Source organism: Peromyscus maniculatus, chromosome 2 (genome assembly GCF_049852395.1).
Source record: "Peromyscus maniculatus bairdii isolate BWxNUB_F1_BW_parent chromosome 2, HU_Pman_BW_mat_3.1, whole genome shotgun sequence".
NCBI classification, from domain to species: Eukaryota; Metazoa; Chordata; class Mammalia; order Rodentia; family Cricetidae; genus Peromyscus; species Peromyscus maniculatus.
In genome coordinates, this window is record NC_134853.1 from 10,226,598 (window position 1) to 10,252,801 (window position 26,204).

The window sequence follows — 26,204 nt, forward strand, 5'->3', positions numbered from 1 at the left end:
TCTTTCCCCACCTATGGTGTGTTCCTCCCCTCACTCCCAATTCCTCCTCCCAACCTCTTCCCTATCCTCCCCCTTTCCCTTCTCCCTCCTTGCTCCTCCACTTCTTACTTCTCCCTTCACCTCCTCCCTCCTCTTCTTCATTGAAGGGTATAAACCAATTTTTCATGCAAAAGAAGTCTGTAGGATGAATTTGATCTATGAGATGTCATTTGCTAACCTCTTGTACAGATGAGTCTGTCAGTCAGGGTAATGTGGTGTGTGCTGCAATTACAAGTCTGCTATTTGAAGATAACCTTGCTCCCACACGCTGATTATTTAATTTACTCTCGCCAGGTCAGGTGGCTCCCATCCGTTTCAAGCTCTTGGTTCAAGGGAGCTGTCTTTGGTGTTCCCATCAGTCAAGTCAAAACACTGTTGCAGTCCCAGTGCTAAGGCAGGCCCTCACTGTCAGGTTCCTGCAAGTCTGTCTTTGCAGTGAAGCGGAGAGCTGTGGGGTCAGGTGGACTTTTTTTTTTTAAGGTTTTACTTTTCAGAACCATCTTAATTACAGAAGAACTGAGATGAGTGTAGAGTTCCCACAGACCCTGCACCCAGTGTCCTTCGTTATTACATCTTGTATTAGTGAACACTTTTCCTGCTGCTGTGACCAAATACAGGACAAGAAGCACCTTCAGGGAGGAGGGTTTGTTTTGGTTCTCAGTGTGGGGGGTGTTCCCAGGTAGCAGGCAGAGGAAGTTCTGCGTGAGTGAAGTCCTTAGTTAATTTGTGTTTTGATGGCAAAGCCATTACCCACATGGCCCAGGTTCAAGGGAAATGGCCAAGCTTTTCAGAGTCAGATCAGTACAAAGACTAGTAACTACAGCTTCCTCCTCCCAGATGTTTACAGCCTGAGACTGCTGCCTTCAGAGACCTCCTCCTGAGACCAGAGAACAACACCCTGGCTCCACTGTACCTAATAAACACGCTGACGTAGCAAACTCCCAACTGACCCAAACTTTGCTGTCTGTGTGTCTGTGGCTCTGCCCTTCCTTCATTCTCTTGCCACTCCTAGCCAGGGTTCCCAGACTTGAAGGTTTTGGTAGTTCACCGTGATGCTGGCACGGTGGCAGGGAAGTGAGGGAACTGATCACATTGCATCTGCAGGTTTGAAGCAGAGAGAGACCAACGCTGTTCCTTAGGCCACTCTCTCCTTTTTATGCAGTGGAGAATGCTAGCCTAGGGGATGGTGCTGCCCACACTCAGTGTGAGTCTCCCTCCCCAGGTGAACGTTTTTAGAAATGTCTGTAAACACAAATTCACTGGTGATCCTGAGTCCTATCAAGCTGACAGTCTAGCCCAACCATCACAATAGTATGCTTGGCTTTTTACAATCAATCAAGCAGTTTGATACATTACTGAAGTCTATATTTAGACTTTCTTGGTGTTTTAAGCCAGAACCCTCATGTACATCCCCATCCCCATCCTGCTCTCTGTGACAGAGTCTCGTGTAGCTCAGGCTACTCTTGAACTCACTGTGTAGTTCAGGCTGACCCTCTTACCTCAAGATGGCTGGGATTATGTGTGATGTGTGTGTTCCCATGTCCAGTTCAGCATCCTTTTTTGATTTCAGGATATATATTCATGTAGCCAACATGTCTCCTTGGCTCCTTTGACTATGAGAATTTCTCAGAGTTTCCTTGTGTTGAAAATGACCTGGACAGCATCTGAGCCTAGGTTATGGCCAAAGGCCATGTCTCAGTCCATGGCCCTACCACAGCCAGGATGAGAGTTGATATCGATGGCTCCTGTTACCATCAAAGGCTGTGCATGGGCCACCACCACCAAGGGTCATGTTGGAGTCTGAGACCGTGCTACTGCTGGGCTCCCAATATGAGAGGCCTGCACTGCCATCCAGGGCCATGGTGATAACCTGGCCCAAGATGCTGCTGATGGCCATGTCTGGGTTCATGGTTCAGATGCAGCTGGGGTCTGTATTGATGTTCATTGTGTGTGTCACCACAGTGGCCAATGTGAATCATGTGAAGTACAGGGCTGTGCTGAGCTGGCTCTACCCCTCCCTGGCCAGGGGAAAGCTGGCTCCTCCACCCTCACTGGAAAGCTGAGCCTGCTCTCTGTTGGACTCATCCTACACAGGAGAGCTGCCCCCTCCACTTGGGAAAGCTGGCTCCACCCTCACCACAGCTGTGGGAGAGCTGGCTCTGCCACTCACCTGAGGGGCATGGTCCCAGCAGCCCAAATTCAACCCAGCTACCACCCAGGCACTCATCCAGGGCTCTGAGTCAGCACTCCCCATCATCTACCCCATCTATGACCTGCTGGTGTGCACAAAGGGACTGGTCCTGCAGAAGACCCATAGCCACAGGATCTCCATGACTCGAGGCAGCAGCAGGACACCCGAGAGATTTGGTGAGGGTCCAGTATTGAGGGTGTACCCGAAGCCAGAGGTCTTAAACCTGACCGACAACATACTACACAATAAACATTTGCAAATTAAGTTGTTTGGTCAAAAGCATATGTACGCTTCATGATACACCGCAGGTCCCAATGCCACTAAGGGGAATGAAGAGTCAGTGGAGAGGTAGGAGAGACGGAGGATTGAAGTTTATTTTTTGTTGTTGTTCTTATTTGTTTGTTTTGTTTTTGCTTTTGTTTTTTAAATTAGTGTTCTTATATGTATTTTTATTTTTAAAATTTTTATTTTATTTTTATTATTTCTTTTTAAGTTTTCCTTGTGGCGGGGGGATGCTACAAGGGTGATGGGAAGATACAGAGGGAATGGGAGATGGGCGGGATTGGGGTGCTTGATGTGAAATTCCCAAAGAATCAATAAAAAATTATGTAATTTTTTTAAAAAAGAAAATGATCTGAATACTTTAGAGAAGTCTCATGAGGTGGTTTGTAGAATGTTCTTCCATTAGAATTTGGTGTTTTTTTCTTAGTTACTATTTTTATATTTGGGAAGATGAAGACTATGGAGGCAAGGTGCCATTTTTATCACAGTGTATCAAGTCTGTGCTCTATGAACACTATTTGTCATGCTGAGCTTGACCATTCACTTGAAAAAGCATTTGTTAAACACCCTCCCCCATACTAGGCTATTTGGAAAGAGTCACTGTGAAAGTTAATGTTAAATGTTCCCTTGAAAAAAGAAATATCTAGCAACCCGATGAAGCATTGTCTGGGGGTGTGTTGGTGAGAGTGTGTGTCTGAGCGGATCAGGTGCGGAAGGGCCCTCTTCACAGCATGCAGGTATCATCTAATTGACGAGGACCTGTAGAGAACAGAAGTAGGAAAGACCCCATTTCTGTATTATGAAGTCCCCCCACCTCTCCTCTCTTTGGACATCAGAACCCCATACTCTCCAGACTTTGAACTTCAGACCTTACACTACTGGTCACCTGGGTTCTTAGGTCTGAGGGTTAAACCACTGGCCTCTCTGGGCTGAGCCACACTACCACCATTCTAGGCACCCAAGCTTGCAGACAGTCTCTTCTCGGCTGTTGTGATCATGTGAGCCAATTCTCCTAACAAATCTCTCATCTATCTTCGTATCATTGTTTAGTTTCTGGTTGCTGTGGTAACATGCCCTGACTAAAGAGATGTAAAGGAGACGGCTTTATTTGGCTCATCATCCCAGGTTACAGCCTATCATTGTCAGGATGTCAAGACAGCAGGAAAATCAAGTGGCTGGTCACATGTCATCCACAGTCAAGAGCAAAGGGCAATGAATTAGTGCATACATGCTAGGGCCCAGCTCCTGTTTGCCTGTCTGATCTAACCTAGGATACCTTGCCCAGGGAATGATGTTACCTGCAGTGGCTGGATCTTCCCACTTCAATAATTAAGATAATCCTTCATAAACACATCCACAGGTCAACCTAATCTAGATAGATAGTCTTTCACTGAGAATGCCTTTCCAAGTGGTTCAAGACTAAATCAAATTGACACTTAAAAGTAACCACTACAACTCTATTATCTGTCAACTTGACACCCCAAAACATGACTTTAAGCCATAACCTTCTATTCATTGTTTTCAAAATTTGATATTTATCTCAAAATGTGAGTACCTATAAAATAAAAAAGTACATTCTTCCAAAATACAACAGCATGGACTACATTTTTCTTCCAAAAGGACAAGATTAGGATGTAAAGCAATCAATCACACTAAAGCAAAAACAAAATCCAAAAGGGTGAACACCAAATTCTACCCTATCTAGGGCTCACTTTGCTCCAAAAGGGTAGGTTATCCCTGTTCCTCCAGCCTTGCCACTTGCCCCACATAGCTTCTCTCTTAGGCTTGGACCGGATCCACTCCACATCTATGGTTTTCATTGACAGCTATCCCATGCTCCTAGCATCTCCAATATCTTGGGGTCTGCACTGCGAGTGAGGCTTTATTTTCCTAACTTCTCATAATGGCCTCTCAGGTCCTCTCTTTAGGCACTCTTATCTTGTCACAAATTGCCTGGCTGTAGCTGTTTTCCATGACTTCTTATTTTTGCATCTTCTATGACTTCAAAACCAGTACCATATGGTTGATGCTCAAGATGTAGTCCAACTCTTTTGTAATACTGCTGTATCATTTGCTTTTAAATGAATTTAAATCTTCAGAGGATGGAGTCTTCTTTGAGGGGTGAAACTTTGTCCCTAGGATACTTTCCCATCGACCCAGTGATGAACAGGAGGTTTCTCTACAATGGTGCTGATCTTTTTATCAAATAAAGCTGCTGCTTTAGTGGCTTTTTATTAAGTCAAGCCCGAATACTTTCCTGCCTTGGAATTTCCTCTGCCAAAAAAGTCAATCCATTATCTTTAGATTCTATACACGGGTTCTTAGGAAACTAGATTCTTAGCAAAGCATCATACAAATGATCCCTAAACTGGTTCCTGGTAGTCCCTGCTCTCTCTCACCTGAAACCTTGTGAGCCGAGCCTCCACTATTCATATTTCTCTTAGCATTCTTCTCTTCCAGGTTCTCAGCAGAATGGTCCATTAAGTTCTATCCATAGTGCTCAAAGGCTTTTCCAGCTCAAAGTTCCAAACTCTCCCACAAAATAGTTTCTAACTGTCTAAAAGCAACATGTTGCACAGCAATGATCCTACTCCTGGTTACGGACTTCTGTCTTAGCTAAATGTCCTTTGCTCTGATAAAACATTCTGACAATGGCAATTTAAGAGAGAAAAATTTATTTGACTTACAAATTCTCGGTTACAGTTCATTATTGTGGGAAGTCAAAGTCCTAGGAAATTACATCAGCTCATCACATTATATCCAGTCAAGAGCAGATAACAATGAATCAATACACGCATACTGGTGCTGTTTCTTTTCTCCACTTTTACATAACCCAGGGATTGGTGCCTTGCACAGTGGGTGATGTCAATTAAGGTAATCAAGATAATCCCCCTCCCCACATGCCCACAACCAAACTAAACAATTTAACAATCTTATATCGAGAATCCCTTCCAGCAGGTCATGGTAACATACATCTTTAATCCCATCACTCTGGAGTCAGAGGCAGGAAGAGTTTGAGGCTTCAAACTGTAGCTGGTCTACAGAGTGAGTTCCAGGATAGCCAGGGCTATGTAAGGAGATTCTGGGGAGAGAGAGAGACAGAGACAGAGAGAGAGAGAGAGAGAGAGAGAGAGAGAGAGAGAGAGAGAGAGAGAGAGAGAGAGAGAGAGAGTTTGAGGCCAGCCTGGTCCATAGAGTGAGTAGTTGTCTATCCAGGACAGCCAGGGCTATATAGAAAAACACTAATATCTCTCTCTCTCTCTCTCTCTCTCTCTCTCTCTCTCTCTCTCTCTCTCTCTGTCATATTTATATATCATCTTTGGATTTATCTGTCTTCTACACTCTAATTAGTTCTGCTTCTCTGGGGAACCCTGACTAATAGTCACTAAATGCAGCTTGGTTGTCCTTTGTGGAGGGTCCATACATAAATATTTGACATTCTTTTTGAATGACATGCTTATCTTTTCTAATTATTGGTCTAATTATATTAGCTTGGGGTTAGATATCTTATATTTGGAGTTTTAGGTCAGTACTTCTTTATTCTGTGGCTTGAAGTATTCAGATTTGGTCACCAGGATTCCTCCAGTTGGTTGCTGTATTTCTTTGGCATAAGTAAGCACCTCTTGACTTTTTGTACAATATGATTCTCCAGACTCACGTTTTATGTTCCAATACTAGAATAAAACATTTCTCTAAGAAGTCCTGACTCCTCTGTTGGAGAATAGTGTTAGACAGTGTCATCCTGAGTTTTCTCATTGTTCTTGGGACATTATTGTTTCTATATGGGGCATCTTTAAAGGGCTACATGTAAGCTTCAAAGTGTGGTCCACATATTCGAAGTATTGTCCTTCATCATGGGACTAGGAAGAAGCAGGGTGCTGGGGAGGCTCTCAGGAATCCATAAGGATGACCCCACCTTGAAGTGCTGGCAATGGTCTAGAGGGTGCCTGGACTGGTTTACTCTGGTCATCATAGAACCTTTGTCCAGTGACTGATGGAGGCAGATACAGAGATCCATGGCCAGGTGCCAGGCTGAGCTCCGGGAATCCAATCGACGAGGAAGAGGAGGGATTGTACAGGTAGGGGACATCGAGATCACGATGTGAGGACAGGCAGAGATGACTGGCCACACTAGTGGAAGCCCATGAACTGTAGACTACTAGCCGTGGAGCCCCCATGGGACTGGACTGGGCCCTCTGGATACGGAAGATGGTTGTTTGGCTCGGAATGTTTGGGGGGGCACCCAGGCAGGAGGATCGGGATCCGTCCCTGGTCTATGGGCAGGTTTTGGGAGCCCGGTGCCTGTGGTGTGACACCTTGTGCAGCCTTGGTGCAGTGGGAAGGGGCTTGGACCTGCCTAAGCTCAGTGTGCCAGACTCTGCTGACTCCCCATGGGAGACCTTGATTTGGGGGATGTGGGGATGTGGGGTGGCTTGGGAGGGAGGGCTGGAGGGTGGGAGGACGGAGGAGGTGGGATCTGTGGGTGGAATGTAGAGTGAGTAGAAAATTTCTTAATAAAGAAAAAAGAAAAGAAAAGAAAAAAAAGTACTGTCCTTTGACAAATGGTTAGAAATAGGTATTCACTGTTCTGAGACTTGTGGAATCTAGATCTATATTTTAGCAAGATTTCCAGGCTAATTGTATTCAAGTTTAGGAAACATTGGCCGGAACTTGGTCCCTTAGCCTCAGCTGCAGGGGAAGCTGGTCACAGTGCTCATTCATGCAGGAGAAATAACAAGGGTAGAGTATACTGTTCTTGCCATAGCCATGGATCCATGTATTTGCTCAGAGTTGCTATTTTTTTCTGGATAATTTATGCTTATAGTACCTATTTTACTTTTATTCTTGCTCTTCCATTATAGTATTTTACTTAAAACATTTGTTTGTTCAAATGATTATTTATCAAGTAAATTCTGTGTTTCTGTGACTATTCTGAGTACTAAGGATACACTGGTGAACAGAGATAAATATTCCCACGTAGAGCTCACAATTCATGGATGGGGGAGTGGGCACAGCATGTTCCATGTTGTCTTAGTCCATTTTCTTTTGTGATAACTGAATACCTGAGGTTACAAAGAAAGAATTTTATTTCTTACAATTATTGAATCTGAGAAGTTCGTGGTTATAAGGCAGGGTCTGATGAGGAGGGCCTTTATATGGGTCAGAAGTCTACAGAGTCCCAAGGTGGTGTAGAGCCTCCCATGCTGAGTGGCTTGTGAGAGACAGTCAAACTGATACTGCAGATCAGTTTTTAAAACCACTTTTTAAAATTTCTGATGCTAATCCATGGATGGATTACCCCACCAATGTGGGAAGAGCTCCTGTGACTCAATTAATCACTTAGTAAAGGCCTCATCTCCAAATGCCATGTACATGTGACATGGAATTCTGAAGGATAAACATTCAAACCACAGCAAATGTGGTAATCATTGAAAAGAAGGAAGCAGAGGGTAGTTAGGCACAGGTGGGACTGGGAGGTACTGAGGTAGGATGCCAGGGAAGGCACCTTTGATCAGACGATGTGTTAGAGTTTGGATCTGGAATGCCTCCCGCAGGCCTACTTGTAAAGGCTTGCTTCTCACCTTTGCACTATCAGGAGGGTGGAGACCGTGCAGAGTGCTCCTGTTTGAGGGGTCGGGTCACCGGGGATAGACCTTCCCAAAGGATTGTGGGATGCTGGTCTCTTGCTCACTTACTCTTCTTGCCTCCTTGCGACCCTAAAATGGCAACTTGTGCCACTACTTGCTCCTCTTAGATGCCGTCTCCCCAAAGCAAGAGGGGTGAAAACAAACTGAGGACTTGAGCCTCAAAAGAAACACAAAGGCCAAATGAATTCCCCCCCCTTTATTTTGCACCAATGTATGCATGTGATGACCTTGTAGGTTTTGTTACAGTGATGGAAATCCCACGGACACATCTGCCAGGTAGGAATGTGAGGTTAGCAAATGCATCTTGTGCTAGTTTGAGGGGCTTACAAACTGAACAGCAGTTTGTTTACAGACCACAGATTTGCATATAATCATCAAAGTGCTTTCATACTTAAATCAAAAGTTTCCCATCTGAGTTCCAAAGCCAAATGTCATATTCAGGCATCGAAAATGTTTGCATCCTATGTTTTTTCCACCTGGGGTTTTGACGACACATAGAGCTTGTCTTGCTGCCGCAGTCACACTTCCCGTTGTAGTTAACACAGTGGGGCTCATTTTATAGACAGCAAGAGACTCTTCATTTGACCTGCTGCACTGCCATGCAGCATCTGAAAACAAAAAACTACCTCACATATTATGATAAAAAGAGTAGAAATGGCAAATAACAGTTCAGCATTATTACAAAAACAGTTTTTGACTTCCTAGGCTCCCTTAGGGATCCCAGGCATCCCCAAGGGTCTGAAGTACATTGAGAACATGTCTCTTCTTACATTCCAGCTTTATCATCATGGAAGAGTGCTCTTGTCCTGCACCTGGATTCCTTCATCTTGAAAAGGAGAGGAACAATACTTCCTTCCTAGGGTTGCTGTGAAGGTCCCATCTCTGCTCACAGGAGCCTGAAGAGCCAAGCCTGGCACAGAGAAAACTCTGGTTTTTCTGTGATTTGTAAATAAACACCAATGTTAATTAACAGCCTTTTCTTACCTGTGATGGAGTGTAACTCATGCATTATTTAAATTTTGGGGTTTCATTTCCCTGCTCAGGAATGTATCTTCCACTTTCAATCTGGATCCAGAAAAATGAAAGACAGTAGCAAGAAGTAATAAAAATATCATCTGTTCTTTTCTCTTGAATAAGAGTTCTTTCACTATATTGTAAGCTCAGTTGAAAATGTCATAGTAACAATTTCTTTGTGCTTAGAACTGGGGAAAGCATATTCCCCAATCGCTGAGACAACAGTTCTCTAAACATAGATGTCATTTGCTATTTACTATCACATCAATCTGAGCTTTAGAGAAGTCCACAAATGACAGTTCATGAAGTCCATCACTGTAGAATTTCCTTAGAATCATTGCCTGTCCAAGTTTCTTTCATCTGCAGCCATTTTTGAATATTTGATTTAGGTGTCATAAATATATTATGCATTAAAATCATCAATCAAGAACAAGAAAATGGAATGCCTATTTTTGTTCCATGTTCAAATTGGGAGGACAGGGATTTTCTTTTAACTCAGGAATATGTCATTCACATTCTTTTGTTTAGTTTTACCACGTGAGTTAACATGGAAGCACTTCACATCACTTAAGTAACAGATGGGCCGTCTATGCAAAGTTCTGCAGTCTTGAGATAACTATCTTAAATATAAAAGAACTTCAAATGATAATAACTCTAGGCTAATCCAGGAAGCATTAACAGTCTCCTCTCCATCCACTCTGCAAAGGGAAGCATTTATGTAACTAATTAGTTTACCATAGTAAATAATCCACTGACATTTATAAGAAACATTCCAATTGGAGCCTGGAGTAAATATTATGTTACACATTAAACTATAAATAGTGGTTCCAAGCTCAATTTTAAAATGCTATGGAAAATAAGTGAGCTGTCTGGGTAAAATGGGTGTTACATGTCCTCTGCATAGAAGCCCTCAGCTGCCCGGCTCAGGTTTCCCTGTAGCTGCTGCTGCGGAAACTTGATGATTCATCTCAGTTTCCAGCAAGACTCCTCTCGAAAAAACTCAAGCACCCTTTCTCTTGGGGGCAAAAGAAAACAAAATTTGCAACTGACTGAGATGTGGGGGTTCCTTTAAGTTTTAAGTGAACGGAGAACACTGTGTTTTCTGGAGGATGGAATTTAAAGTTTCTGCTTAGATGATTTGAAGAATTGAGATAATGAAAGCTTTTGTGATTCTACAAGGGTAATCTCCGCCTCCAAAGTCTACAAGTTTAGTAACTTTCTTCAAGACTGCAAAACCGAATGACTCGTTAATAATTTTTTTTTTTATAAATAGCTGGGATGACAGGATTTTGAATATTTATTTATGGTAAAATAATTATGCATGGTTGAGGTCATCAATATGCTGACTCCTCAGGTTTGATCACTGCACATTATGTCTGTCTGTCTGTCTGTCTGTCTGTCTGTCTGTCTGTCTGTCTCTCTCTCTCTCTGTATAGACACATCACATTCTAATGCATAAATGTTCAAAATAATGACATATCAGTTAAAAACTGATCATCAAGTAAAGAAGTAGCCCCCAGGGAGGATTAAACAATGAAAGGGAATCTCTACATGGAGAAAATTTCTTCAACCCAAAGATTTGGGTCAAGCATGACCCAATTAAAGTCTAATTGGAGCAGGGAGAGGCTTGGAAAGGAGAAGGAGCAGGTTTTGGGCTCATCCAGACAGTCAAGGAAGCAGCTGCTTTCCAGGGACATAACAGGGGCCCACAGAACCTTATTTGCTCCATTCCTCAAATTCCCACCACGAGCCACATTTAATTAGGTTCCTTCCATTGCACCATGCTATTTCAGTGTGTGACTGGCTACTTGTCTACCATTTGTTCATCGATTAAATATTGAGATGACCTATAGCTTGGCCTGTAACCGTGTAAAAATTTGATATTCCCTGTCTCAACAAGTTGACCATCCATCAATGGACAGAAGCACAGACTTTTAGTGTGGTAGGAACTCTGATGGAGGCAATTACCTGTAAGTGTAAGGGTCCAAGGAATGGGGACTAATCCAGGGAGGAGTATGGTTGGCGTAGACTCAGGAAATCTGAGCTGTAAGGATGGGAGGGGGGGGTTGAGTCTCGAACACGGATGAGTGGCTTTGCACAGACACCTGTCTTCTAAGTTCTGTAAAAAGCAGTCTTTACTCCAGTTCCCATCAGTGATGCTGCTGAGGATACTGTCATTCAGTGTGGTGTCCAGCTAGTCCACGTGCATCCACAAGGCATGTGCTGTAGAGTACCTGCTATGTGAAGATGCTGAAGTCATGACCGCGAGTGAGGCAAAGCCTGAATCTTGTCCTCATGGAGCTGACATTTGTTTAGAGAATGAAGGACAATGAGCCACTAGAATGAGTTTAATTTCTTCTTAAGTCTGTTTTACTAAAGTTGTACATCAAATAAAAATTGGACACAATTAAAAGATAACCATGTTTCTCTCTAGAAACCTTGAGACATTTATATTAAATTTATGTATTTCTATATGCTTTAACCTTGCACATGTTATTGCCTTTATATTTATAAAAATAAATGCATGAAGGATAAGTATGCATAATTTGTGTAACAAATGATATCACAATGATTTCTGCAAAGATAGAAAGTATCACTTATGTTTTCTGGGGAAGTGTGAGTTTTTCATCTGTTCACTGACTTCTGATGTTTGGGTCAAAATCCTTTCCCAAATAGTTTTAAAGCACAGAATGTCTTGGGACTTTCTTTTCCTTTGATTTGTTCTTAGAATAGTTAGTAGACACAACTGAACTACCTATATCCTATTGAAAAACGTCTTTCTCCACACAGGACCTTTCTAGTTAAGAGGATGGGTTAAACCATGCTTACTCATGTCATGACTTCTTCAATGTAAGTGCTAATTTGTCCCTCCATCTTCTATCCATCCATTCACTCACTGACCTGTGCTGTCTGCTTTATGGTGTCTAAACAGAGATAAGATCAAGCCAATGCAAGACCAGGTCATCAGTGCTAGGCTAGAGAAATATAGAGTGCCATGGGAGCATGCTCTACAAAGGATTGTCTAAATGGAAGCCATTCAAACCTAACAAAATAGAGATAATGGAATTTAAAAATATTGATCATATATAGTAGGTTAAAATTTGAAATTTCTATTTAAAATTGAAGTCATTTTCTAATTTGCTGGGTCACAGATTCTGTTGTCTATATGGACCCATACTTTGAGGATAGTCTTTAGAATTTCATGCTGGATAAGACAAAAGTAGAAAGCTGTAGAATATTTTGCAAAGAATTAAAGTGAAATGGTTACTTTTGACTTGAATGAAGCCCTTGGATTTGAGTAGGAAATAAAATCAGAAACCCAATCTAAGACATAATTCAAGGAGCAAAAATATTCCAAAGCTGTTGGCTGACCACATCACATTAGTCCTAAGGTTCCCAATCTTCTTAGTGTGTACAAAGATAGTCACTGTGAACATCTCCAGGGAGAATCTTCCTTTCCAACTGAATTTTCCTTATCCCTGAAGCCATGGAAGGGAAGCCATAGAAGCTACTGATGACCCCAGTTGACATTTCCATACTGCCAATAGTCAGAAGAAAGATGATTGAGGGTGACAGCAAAATCATGATAAATGACCCTTTGTTGGAGGATTGGCTTCCCAACTTTTTGGAGATCTTACATATCCGCTTGGCCGAGGCTACCTTGTAGCCTGCTGTTTCCATCACCTGGAATCTTCCTGGGATGAGGAGGAGGATAGTTGTGGTCAGCTGCAGAGCTCCATGCAGAATGCCCTTGGGAATCCCTTTATGGTGGAGTCAGTGTCTATTATTAACTACCTACATTAGAAGGGCCTCAGGATGGGCAGGGTTGGTGCTCACACCCACTGAACCTTTGCCTCTGACCACAGGCTCAGCCTTTAAGTCTCTGAGGCCACATTGGGACATAGCTCGCCTCTGAGGCTATTCAAGGTTGTGGGTACTGCAGAGTTCCATTCCTTTTTTGGTTCCTGTTGTCTAACTCCATCTGTCTGGATAGGAAGGTTGGGCCAAGATTCAGACTTCCAAGCAGGAATGCTAAGGGTTATTCTACACGTGGTGGTTCTTATGAATGCCAAACCCTCCCAAGGCTAGGGATGTGATGACTGAAACAGTGGCAGGTGAGGCCACCAAGAATCCTCTATGTGTTTGACCTGGCCCACCACTGTTTGGCTAATCTGTTCTGCTACCTTGCTAGGCTCTCTCCAGGCTATGAAGGGGCACTATTTTCTGGGGACTAAACCTAGTCACCTCACTGTTTGAGATGACTGAAGGAGAGCAGTTTTTGCCTCTCAAGGGTTCCCATCACTTTGAATGAAAACCAGATTTCTTGCCACGGTCCTGATTGCTATGGTCTCTGACTCTTCTCCTGTCATGCTGGCCTCGTAACTGTCCTTGAGTGTGCTAATGGAACCCTGCATTTGGGGCTTGTCATTCCCTCTGTCTGGGGCTGTGTTCACATCTTTCCCACTCAAGGGCTTCAAGTGTCTCCTCAAATGTTGTCTTCTCAGAGAGCACTCTACCTAAATTCCGTCCTCTCCATACCTCCCTCTCTGCCCTCATCTGGCTGTTATGGTTTAAATAGTAAGTGCTTCCCAAATCCCTGTGTTGACGGCTTGCTCTCCACACTTACCAGTGTGTAGGAAAATGGAGCCTTTAAGAGGTGAGCCTTGCCAGGTAGTGGTGGCGCACGCCTTTAATCCCAGCACTCAGGAGACAGAGCTGCTGCACAGCTCTGGATGTCTGTGAGTTCAAGGCCAGCCTGTTCTACAGAGTGAGATCCAGGACAGGGACCAAAACTACACAGAGAAACCCTGTCTTGAATTTTTTTTTTTTCTCACTGAGGTATGCGCTTACTTGTTATGTGCAGGTCCTGGCCATTTCCTCCCATGTACCATAAGGTGAGAAGCTTTGTTCCTCCCTCTGCTTCTCACTATGATGCTCTGTTTTGCCAAAGCCCCAAATGAGTCCCAGTACACGTGGACCCCCTGGGACCATGAGCATGAATATTTCCTTCTTTTAAATTGAGTTTTTCAGGGGCTCTGACAGATAACAATGGAAACCTGACTGGCTGTGCAGCAGGAAGATGACCTTGAACTCCTGATTCTCCCCCTCCTGCACCCCGAGAGAGCTGGGATTTCAGATGTCTGCCACCGTCTTTGCTCAGTGCGCCCTGTACGCTAGGTAGGTACTTTACCCACAGGGTACATTTTCTTTCCTCAGCATTTCCTATGAACTGACAATACACTGTGTGTCTCTCATCATCCTTAGTTGATCTTCTATGAGCAGCAACTTGATATTTTAAGCAGTATGTTGTACCTCATGGATATGGCCTCAAGCACCAAGAGATGTTTGTTGATGGTAAAGGTAATTTTCTCAAAAAATAAAGCACCCTATTTTCACTCTGCTTGCTCACCTGATATTCATTTTGTGACTGCTTTTGGCTGGGCTATGGCTTCTTAAGCTTATTTAGTTCTTTTCAGTTTCTATTTTGACTTGACGCTTCTAATGTAGTTTATGTATGGGAAGGTATTATGGTTCATGGAGCCTGAGAGGTCTGCCTTTGAATCCTATTTCACCACTTAGAAGCCTTGTGATCCTGCATAAGCTATTTCACCTTTACTGGCCACGGTTAAGTCTGAAATCTACTACTTCACTCATGGGAATTCTCCAGGAGTATTCACTGAGGAGACATTTAAAATTCTCACTATAGGGCTGAAATGAGGATAGCATCAAAATTCAACAAATGTCCACTCTGTTCTACTTTTTCTTTCTGTATTCTCCCTTCTTCTTCTTCTTCTTCTTCTTCTTCTTCTTCTTCTTCTTCTTCTTCTTCTTCTTCTTCTTCTTCTTCTTCTTCTTCTTCTTCTTCTTCTTCTTCTTCTCCTCCTCCTCCTCCTCCTCCTCCTCCTCCTCCTCCTCCTCCTCCTCTTCTCTTTCTCCCCTCCTCCTCCTCTTCTTCCTCCTCCTTCCTCTTCTATTTTCTTCACTTTTCCTATATCTAGTCACTTCTTGTTTAATCTTTGTGTATGTATGTGTATATATGTATTTGTGCATGCACATGATATGTATATATGTATGTATGCACATGCTTGCATGCTTACGGAGATCAAAGGACTACCTTAGGTGTCAGTCATCACCTTTTACATTGTTTTGAGACAGACTCTCTTGTTTGCTTCTGTATACACCAGGCTAGCTGGCCTGAGAGCTTCCAGATTCTCCTATCTCTTCCCCCCACGTTGCCACAGGAATGCTGAGATTACGGACTTGTGCTATTGCTTCTGGCTCTACACAGGTTCTGGGGATCCTAACTTTGGTTTTCTTGACCCCGAGGCAAGTGTTTTCCACACGGAACCACCTTGCAGCCATTCCCTTTATATCTGCCCTGCCAAGCCCTTGCCCTGTCGTTATTTGTTCCGTCTGTCCCCAGCTTTTGCTCTGGTTTTCTGTTTGTGTGTGCTTCCTGGGTTAACTCGTTCAGACTTGGTGAAAGCTACCAACTTCCAACCATCTGACAGTCCAGGCTCATACCAGCTCTTTCTCCTCGGACCCCAACTCACTCCCCACCACCTACTGGCATCTCCATGCTCATGTCCCGTCGACTGTCCAACTGTGTCCCGACTCAGCTCAATACGTCCTATGCAATCCCTATCTCATTGAGATTCTTCCTCTTCACATGAAATCTGTAAGTTTTTATTGTTTTCTCTCTTATATCCCACATAATTCAGTCTAAAAATTGCCAGTTTCTGAAGATACTTCAAACATTTCACTCAATTCCATTAATTCAGTCTATAATTCTTTCTCACTCACTTGACTACCATTCCTTTAAACTATTCTCATTCTTCTAAATAATCTTCTGGAGTGAACTTTCTAACATGGAAATATGACCTCATCACTCCCATTTAAAAATAAAATTACTTAATAATTACCTGTCATCTTCAGGATCAGATTCAAACTCTTATTCATGACAGGCATGACTTTCTGTGAATTGGTTCCCTTCCCAGCTACAAATGAAGTCCCCTGTTACGTTGTGCAATTACAAGCCCCCTGCCTTTGACCAAGCTGTTCCCAGTGCTGGGATCTCTTCTTTCTCCATCTCATCTGCTTGGCAATCTCCACATAAGCCTTGAAGCACTCAGCTTCAATATCACCTTCCCTTTGAAGCTCTGTTGACCTTTTCAAGCTGGGGCCAGCACCTTCCCTGGGAGTTTCCTGACTCACTAATGCCCTCTCCTATTCAGACTCACCACACACTGCGGTAAAGGACTCAGTTTCCTGTGTCTTGTGCAGTCCCACGGGCTGGCAAGTCACAGATGCTTTCACCTGTGGTCCCTAGGATTTTGTGTCACCTGGCCCTCAGTGAATAGCAGTTGGCAGAGTGAATAGCAGGATTAGTGTTTGTTTAAGAAGAGAACATCGGCAGTGGCCTAACTCATCTTTGAAAGCATGGAAGATGTTGAAAAGTTTCTCTCTGAGACTGCACCTTCCATTACATATTTCTGGTGAGTTGGTTGGAGCCTTGATGTAACTTCATTCTTTTGTTTGTCACTGTCGTTTCTTTTTAGAAGCAGCTCACAGCCCTGCCATTGGGCAGCCTTGGCTTCTTGAACAAGTCACTTAGCCTCTTTAATCTTTAGTTTTTGTTTTTGTAAAATGGAGGAAACATTCTTCTAAATATTCTTGGATGATTAGAAGCACATGAAAGCAATAGACACAAAGCAGTATCTTTGGGGTGTTACAGCACACACCTCTACATCTCATATCATCTTTTTAAAAAAATTTAAAATAGATTTTTTTTCATACAATATATTCTGATTCTGATTTCCCTCTCCCAAGTACTCCCAGATTCTCTCCACCTCCCCATCTACCCAAATCCACATCCTTTCTTGCTCTCTCTTGTTAGAAAATCAAGACATCTAAAATGGAAAGATAAAGAATAAAATGAAATAGATACAATAAAAACAAAAAAAAACCGAATAAGACAAAACAAAGAAACGAACAAGGAAAAAAAAAAAAGCACGTGAAACACAGATGTAGACACACACATTCACATATACAGGAAGTCCGTAAAAACATAAAATTAGAAATCTTAATATATAAGCAAAAACCCATAAAGGAAAAAAACTAAAACAAACAAACAAACCACCCCCAAATCTCCAGAAATAAGAGTTTCTTTTGTGTTGGCTATCTGCTTCTCGTCATGAGGCCTCCCCTTAAGTGTGGTTTATGTACCCAGTGAAACTCGATTGGAGAAAATTAATTTTTCCTTTATCGGCAGTTATCGAGTGGAGACAGTTTCTGGGTTGGGGATGGGGGCTTGTGTCCATTTCCATTCTCAGCACTGGGACCCCATCTGGCTTAGACATGGGCAGGCCCCATGCACACTGCCACAGTCTCTGGGAGTCCTGCTGCTGCATCTAGAGAAGGCCTTGTTTTCTTGGTGCCCTCCATCCTGTGGAGGAAGTTGTGAAGAGCAGGAGAGCACCTGCCTGGTTGGATCTGTGAGTTTGTGCTGGATGAGTTTGCAATGCCCTGGAGCTCTGCCTGCTGATGTCCTCTTCTGAGACCACTGACAGTCACGGATGACGCTGCACTGCCGGGACTTAGAACTCCAGGAATCCCCTAAAGAATATTCCAGCCGGGCGGTGGTGGCGCACGCCTTTAATCCCAGCACTCGGGAAGCAGAGCCAGGCGGATCTCTGTGAGTTCGAGGCCAGCCTGGGCTACCAAGTGAGCTCCAGGAAAGGCGCAAAGCTACACAGAGAAACCCTGTCTCGAAAAACCAAAAAAAAAAAAAAAAAAAAAAAAAAAAAGAATATTCCAAACACAGAGACCCAGAAACTGCCCTGCTCAAAGACTCTGAAAGAAAGTGGCCAAGAGAACAGGGCCAGGCGTGCCTGTCTGTAGCCTGACGAGTTTATGTGAGAAGACATAGTGAACTACTGGTGTGTGTCAGGTTCACTGTCAATTTATAGAAACATAAAAATGAATACTGAGAAAGGGTTTCCTATAGTTGTGGAGATTGGCAGGCTTTTCTGCTACCACAGGAAATGCAGCCTTTCTTTCAGAAACTGAACACCATTGTCTCAGACAGTGTCCTTTTGCTGTGAAGAGGTGCCATGACCACAGCAACTATTATAATAGGAAGCATTTAGATGGGGTTTGCCTATAGTTTCAGAATACTATGACAGCTATTCTTGTCGAGATAGTCAACTCGACTACACCTGGAATTAACTAAAATCCAAAAATGGAGGGCACACCCATGAGGGAATTTTGCTTAAATTTAGGAAGATCCACATCTAATCTGGATCTTTGAGGTGTGAAGACACACCTTTAATAGTTGCAAAAATTACTTGTAAATGTAATTTAAGAAAATATCACACAGAATGATCATTTTCATCCCGGGAGTACAAGGATGGTTCAACAGACACAAATCAATATATGTCATATAGCACATAAATAGATCCAGGAAAAGAAATTACATGGTCATTTCAATGGGTACAGGAAGGCCTTTGACAAGGTTCAACATCCCTCTATGATGAAGTCCCGAAGAGACTATGAATAAAAGGGCCATACCTCAACACAATAAAAGCTATATATAGCAAATCGAGAGACATCAGTAAAAAATCAGGGTGTCCACTCTCTTAATTTTTATTCAATATAGTGGATTAGCATCTTAGCTGGAACAATAAAGCAAGAAGAACTAAAAGAGAAAAAATAGGAAAGGAAGAAGCATAATTATCCCCATTTGCCTATGATTTGACTCTCTACTTAAAAGATTCTAAAGATTTGACCAGAGAACTCATAGATCTGATAAATTTCAAGCAAAGCAGTAGAATACACAATAAACATAAAAATTAATAACTGCTTAAGATACCTCTAACACTTGGTGATAAAGAAACTAGGAAAACATTCTATTTATAGTAGCTTCAAAAAATGCCCATGAATGAACCTAATCCAGGAGGTAAAGGACTTCTACTACTTTAAGACACTGAAAAATAGACATTGCAGAAGACATGAGAAGGTGTGAGGCCTTCCCATGCTCATGGATTGTCTGAATTAGTGTTGTGAACTGGATAGATGACTGAACGTTATCTAACTTTCAAAGCAGTCTCCATCACTATTCCAGCGACATCCTCAGAACTAGAAAAACAATCTTATAGTTTATAAGAGTGCAAAAGATCCCAGGCAGCCAAAGCAACCCAAATCTGAAAGAATAATGATATTAGGATCAGAATAGAACACCGATTACAAATTACGCAGCAAAGCCATAGTAACACTGGGGCGCAGGCATACAGACAGACACACAGAGCAATGGAATGGACCCAGAAGTAAACTCATACAATAAAACCATCTAAACATTTTAAAACAGAAATATAGCCTCTTCAACAAATGGTCCTGGGTAAACTTGATATCCACACATAGAAGAATTAAACTAGATCTGTATCTCTTACTCTCTACAAAAATCAATTCAAAGTAGAGCAAAGACCTTAATTTAAGACCTCAGACTAAAACTGCTAAGGGGGAAATGCTTTAAGACACAGGCATAGTCAAGGGCTTTTTGAAAAGGCTCTGATAGCTCAGGGAAAAATTGACAAGTGGGATTGCATGAAACTGGAAACAAACTTCTGCAGAGTAAGAGAACGTCAGAGGGAAGAGGCAGTGTGCAGAAGGAAAGTGGGTCTTATGCATCTAACAGTGCGTTAATATACAGAGTGCATAAAGATCTAAAAACATTCCCAAACCTGCAAATCATCTGAACAATAAATGAATTGAACAGACTATTATACATAACCAGTAAATCTATGAAAAAGTTCAATTTTCTTAGAGACCAGTGAATGAAAATCAAAGCTAGTTTGCGAGTGAGAATGACTAACATCAAGAATACAAGAGTCAGAGAATGCTGGCAGGGCTCTGGGAGTGTGGTGGTGAAGGCAACTTTTGACTCTATGTTTCTGATGGCAATATTAATTAGCAAAACCATTATGGAAATAGGAAAGCCGTGTGAGCCAGCTGTACTACTCCTACCCATGCCTGCAGGGATCTAAGCCAGCACATCACAGAGACACTTGCATAGTCACAATAGCCACGATCTGGACTAGTCAAGATGCCCAGCAGCAGATGGGGATACAATGTGGCACATATAGGGATGTACAGCCATGACGGAAAAGTAAAACTATGCTATATGCAAGAACTGTAGACCATATTAAACAACAATGACCAAAGGTCAGACAAATATCATGCGCTTTCTTTTTTTTTTCATTGATTCTTTGAATTGTTCTCTTTTATTGATTTCAGCCTTCAATTTGATTATTTCCTGCTGTCTATTCCTCCTGGATGAGTTTGCTTCTTTTTTTTTTTGTATATATTTTATTTTACAATACCATTCAGTTCTACATATCAGCCATGGGTTCCCCTATTCTCCCCCCTCCCACCCCCTCCCCTTACCCCCAGCCTACCCTCCATTCCCACCTCCTCCAGGACAAGTCCTCCCCCCCCCCCAGGACTGCGATCAACCTGGTAGACTCAGTCCAGGGAGGTCCAGTCCCTTCCTCCCAGACTGAGCCAAGTGTCCCTGCATAAGCTCCAGGTTTCAAACAACCATCTCATTCATGCGCTTTCTTTTGGGTAGTATCTAGATTAAAACTATGTCTGCACACGGGGACTACATGGGGGAAGAGAAGAAGTCTAAATGGAGGTGAAGGGGAGGAAGGAAAGATGATAGGGGAGAAAAAGACAAATACTATAGCTGTCTCCCACATGAGAACCTGGGTTTAAATGTTAGTATAATATGTAGCAGGATTCTTAAAAGTTCTTATTATTAAAATCAAACCTGAGGGCTGGAGAGATGGCTCAGAGGTTAAGAGTACCAACTGCTCTTCCAGAGGTCCTGAGTTCAATTCCCAGTACCCACATGGTGGCTCACAGCCATCTGTAATGAGATCTGGTGCCCTCTTCTGTATCTGTATACATAATAAATAAATAAATCTTTAAAAAAAAAAATCAAACCTGAGGCCAGTTATTGGGGTCAATGCTGGTAGATCAGAGAGACAGAACAAGCCACAGCTAACCTCACCTGGTCAACTTCTCAGCTGGTCTTGTTTCCTCAGACTGGAAGCTTCTGTGTCCTCATCCCAATGGCTCTCAGCTGAACTGCTGCTCAAAAGCCTGAAGCTTAACCAGGACAAATGCTTAACCAGCCAAATCTTCTAGTTTCTGGTCCTCACGCCTTATATATCTTTCTGCTTTCTACCACCACTCCCTGGGATTAAAGGCTGGCTTTCTGGGATTAAAGGCGTGTGTCACCATGCTTGGCTATTTCCAATGTGGCCTTGAACTCACAGAGATCCAGAGGGATTTCTATCTCTGGAATGCTAGGATTAAAGGTGTGAGTGCCACCATTTTCTAGCCTTTGTATCTAGTGGCTGTCTGTTCTCTGACCCCAGATAAATTTATTAGGGTACACAATATTTTGGGGAACACAATACCACCACAATAATACATATATAAAAATACAGAACATGGAAGCAGGGTGTGTTTGCAGAAAGGTCAGGGACAGCAGTGGGTGGAGGGATGACAGATTGAAAGGAAAATGGACAAAGGACAATAATATGAACTTAAGGAATTCCCACGAAGAAACACACGATTGGGGTAGGAAGATGCTCAGGGGATAACGTGTTTGCTGTGCAAGTATGAGCTCGGGTTTGCAGTCTGCCCACAAATGCCAGCAGGCACGTGGGCACCCGGAGTCCCTGAGGCAAGCAGACTGGGTAAACGAGTCAGAATTGGCAATCTCTGGATTCACTGAGAGACCCTGTCTCAGTAAAGTGGAGAGTCATCGAAGAAGACCAAACATCAGCCTTGCTCCATCGCTACCTGTAGTTTCATCATCTATAAAGCCTTGCTGACAGTGACAACTATTTCATCAGGTTTTAGTGAAGGTTGGACCCCATGTCTGGAAACACAGTGGCCATGCAAAGTGCTGAGCAACGTTTTGTTCTATGCCCTGGGCTGTGCTTGTTGCTGGGATTAAAAAGTGAAAAGGACACAGTCCTGAATGTTAAATGCTGTTTCTTGGTGCCCTTGTAGGCAGAGCTGCCTTTGACTTATGTACAGGTTACAACATTTCCTAATCCCTAAGCTTTGTTCCTCATGATTGATATTATACATAGAGCAAACAGTTTATGAATGGAATAACCTATTTCCTCTCATGTAAAACTCCAGCCCTCTGTAGAGTCACTCATTAGACTGCATTTCTGATACCTGCGTTCCTTGTCAGTGACAAAGCACAGCCCGAACCTGCACCAGGGGAGCCCGACTAACTTTGGATTTCCCTAGGGATGAGTGTGGCAGACTGTCTGCTTGTAACAACTTCCTCTCTTTAGACAGAGTCACTGTTTTCAGCTGGGCACACGACAAGTTCTATCATGCCTATGGGGGTTGTGAGACTAAACTGTGTGATGTGAAATGTACAATTTCTGGACTATGCCTTTGGGGCCAGAATGTTGGTATAATGGGAGGTGTTATGGTAGCCATACTGGATGACAAAACAGAAGCTGTGTGCTGATAATGGCAGAGCACCACTGAAAGAGCCTGTGTTTCTAGCCCCATCTTATAGGAGAAATTGCTTCTAATGTCCCACAGTGCAGTCAGCAACAACAATAATATATTTCCATACAGTTAGGAAGGAAGATTTTCATGCAGCCAATGGAGAGGAGTGAAAAATGCTTGAGGTGATACACATCATACACATGCTAAGTGCCCCCCATTTGATCATTACATATTATACATACACATATCAAGACACCACATTATGCCACATAAGTATGTGCCAGTTAAAAACTAGACTGGTTACACATAGACTGTTATGTAAGGGAGAAGTAGACCTTACTTTGTCTTAGCTTCTCTTCTCTTTCATAGCGTTTGCATCCCGATAACTTCCCAGTAAGGATGGATACCTGCCTCCATGTATCATGGGGACCACCCATTTGGTGGGAACTGTTTGATGGGGTTGTAAGTTAGTAGGATAAGCTCAGTTGCTGATATTGAAAGGCTAGTTTGGTATTGCCAAGTTATACTTGCCAGGCAAGGTGTTGGCACCTGTCTCTGCTCTCCTACTTGTAAAATAATAAGAATATCAGACACAACAGAGTCAAAGTCTGACATTTCATGGGCATCTAGCTTGGACTGGCACCACATAATGCTGAGAGTAGATGAAACAAGAAATCCTGGGTTACCCATAACACCATGTAAATTAATATTAAATATCACTATGCATTGGTAAGTACAGTTATTTGATTTTCCCATACTGATTATTTATTTATTTATTTATTTATTTATTTATTTATTTATTTATTTATTTATTTATTTATTTATTTACACAAATGCTTTAGGGCATTGACCATCCTTGAGATTTTTGCATCCATGCACAGGTCTTGAGAAACCTAGTACAAAAATTTAACTCAAGGAAGATACTGAATAAATACGTTAAAGGCATTGTCTATTTCTTTTCTTTCATATGGTATGCATGAATGCTTGCATGTGTGTGTAGGCATGTGTGTTCCCATGCATGTGAAGGCCCAAGGATATGAGGAATTTCCTTCCAATGCTCTTCTAACTTATTCTTTGATACAAGATCTATTTTTAAAAAAAACGTTTTTATTAATTCTTTGAGTATTTCATGCAATATATTTGATCATATGCTTTTTCCTCTTCGAACTCCTCCCAGATAGTCCCACAAGACGAACATTTTTAATCCTCTTAAATTATTTTATCTATTAACTGGACAGTATGTCTAAATGTATGCTACCCTTGTGTCTAATTTGTTACAAGCCTGAATTTATAGACCAATGTTCCATCTAAGACTTGTGTGTTTGTGGCAGGTTGTAAGTGTTTGTACCACAAATTGCTAAAAGGATTTTTTTTTAAAAAAAAAAAAACAAACCAAAAACCTGGAGCCAGATATGGGGGTGGAAACTGAAAGATCAGAGAAACACAACAAGCCACAGCCAACCTCACCTCACCAACTCCTCAGCTGATTCTGTTTCCTCAGACTGGAAGCCTCTGAGTCCTCACCCAACAGTGCTGAAAAGCTGCCAAGAAAAGCCTCTAGTTCCTGGTCCTCACGCCTTATATACCTTTCTGCTTCCTGCCATCACTTCCTGGGATTAAAGGCATGAGTGCTTCCCAAGCAAAGACATGAGATCTCAAGTACCACCACGCTTGGCTCTGTTTCCAGAGTGACCTTGAATTCACAGACATCCAGATGGATCCCTGCCTCCCGTGTGATAGGATTAAGGGTGTGTGCCACCACTGTCTGGCTTCTGTCTAATCTAGTGGCTGGCTCTGTTCTCTGATCCCCAGATAAGTTTTATTTGTTAGAGCACAAATAAAATATCACCACAAGTGTCAGTGTTGCCTCTGTACTGTGATAGTTGAGCCAGCCATGATTCCTCCTCTGAGAGCTTACATTCTGACAGGGAGATTACACAGCGAATATAGCATTATACAAGTAAACACTACTGTGAAATAACAGCTATGCCACACAGATACAGTGTGTGGCTGAGTAGTTATTTAATCAACATTATTTATGATTAATTTCCCTATTAAGAGTGAAGAAGTACTTTTATCAAGATTTACATATACTTGTTAGGAATTTCCATTTTCTCACCATTTTTTTTCATTTAAAAAATTTTCCTTTTGGGCTGGAGAGATGGCTCAGCCGTTAAAGGCTAGGCTCACAACCAAAAATATAAGAGTTCGGTTCCCAGCACCCATGGCTGTCTCTCCAGCCACATAAAAAAAAATTCCTTTTATTGAAAATAGATTATTTTTTCATATACTATATCCTGATTTATAGTTTCCCTGCCCTATGCCTCCCAGTTTCTCTCCACTTCCCCTCCTCTCTGGATCCACTCCCTTTCTGTCTTTTATTAGAAAAGATCAGGTTTCTAAGAGTTAACAATCAAACATGACAAAATAAAATATAAAAAGATAAAGTTAAAAAACTATCATATTCAAACTGGACATGGAAACCCAACAGGAGGAGAAGAGTCCCAAGAGCAGGTACAAGAGTCAGAGACTGACTTGTTCTCACAGTCAGGAGTCCCATGAAAATACTAAGCTAATAGCTATAATATATATGCAGAGGAGCTGGTGCAGACTCATGTAGGCCCTGTGCTTGCTGCTCCAGTCTCTGGGAGCTCATTTGCAGCTTGCTTAGTTGATATAGAGGACCTTGTTCTCCTGGAGTCTTCCATTCCCTCTGGCTCTTACAACCTTTCCACCTCCTCTTCCAAGGGAATCCCTGCGCTCTGAAGGGAGGGATTTGATGGAGATCCTCCATTTAGACTCTCTATTTAATGTCTTGTTGTAGGTTTCTGCATCTGTTCCCAGCTGCTGCTGGAGGAAGCCTCTCTGATGACGACTGAATAAGGCACTGATCTATGAGTATAGCAGGAATCATTTTATTGATCTTTTTTAGACCAGTAGTGTTTGGTTTTACCCTAGGACTCTGGACTGTCTAGTCTCTAGTTCTTGGTCACCCAAGCAGTGTCAGGCATGGGTTCCTTCTCATGGAGTGGGCTTTAAGTCACGTCAGATATTAGTGTCCATGCTTCTCTCTTGGTAGCCTACAAAGTACCTTCACTGCACCAATGAGACTAGAACATAGAGATGAAGGCTCCATGTAGGCACCATCCTGACTTCTCCATGTTCAATGAGTTGTGTGGGTATTGTCCTCTGCAATGGGGTTTGCTGTCAGCTTGTGGAGAGCAACTGTAGCTAGAATTTTTCTCTCTGGGTCCCGCCAAACCCCGGAAGTCCTGTAGCCCACTTATAAAATAAACATACAGACATTTATATTATTTAAACTGCTCAGCCATTAGCTCAGGCCTACCATTGTCTAGCTCTTACTCTTATACTCAGCCCATTTCTGTTGATCTATATGTCACCATGTGTTCCATGGCTTTACCTGCTGCCTTTACATGATGCTCCCCAGATGGCGGGCTGGCGTCTCCTCCTTCTCGACTTCCTGT

General features: G+C 42.5%; 1 pseudogene; it reads right to left on the reverse strand.

Moving 5' to 3' along the window:
* The window catches only part of LOC102925964 (bifunctional purine biosynthesis protein ATIC pseudogene), a 49,598-nt pseudogene extending 47,650 nt beyond the window's left edge, over positions 1-1,948 (reverse strand).
* Positions 1,949-26,204: the final 24,256 nt, after the last annotated feature.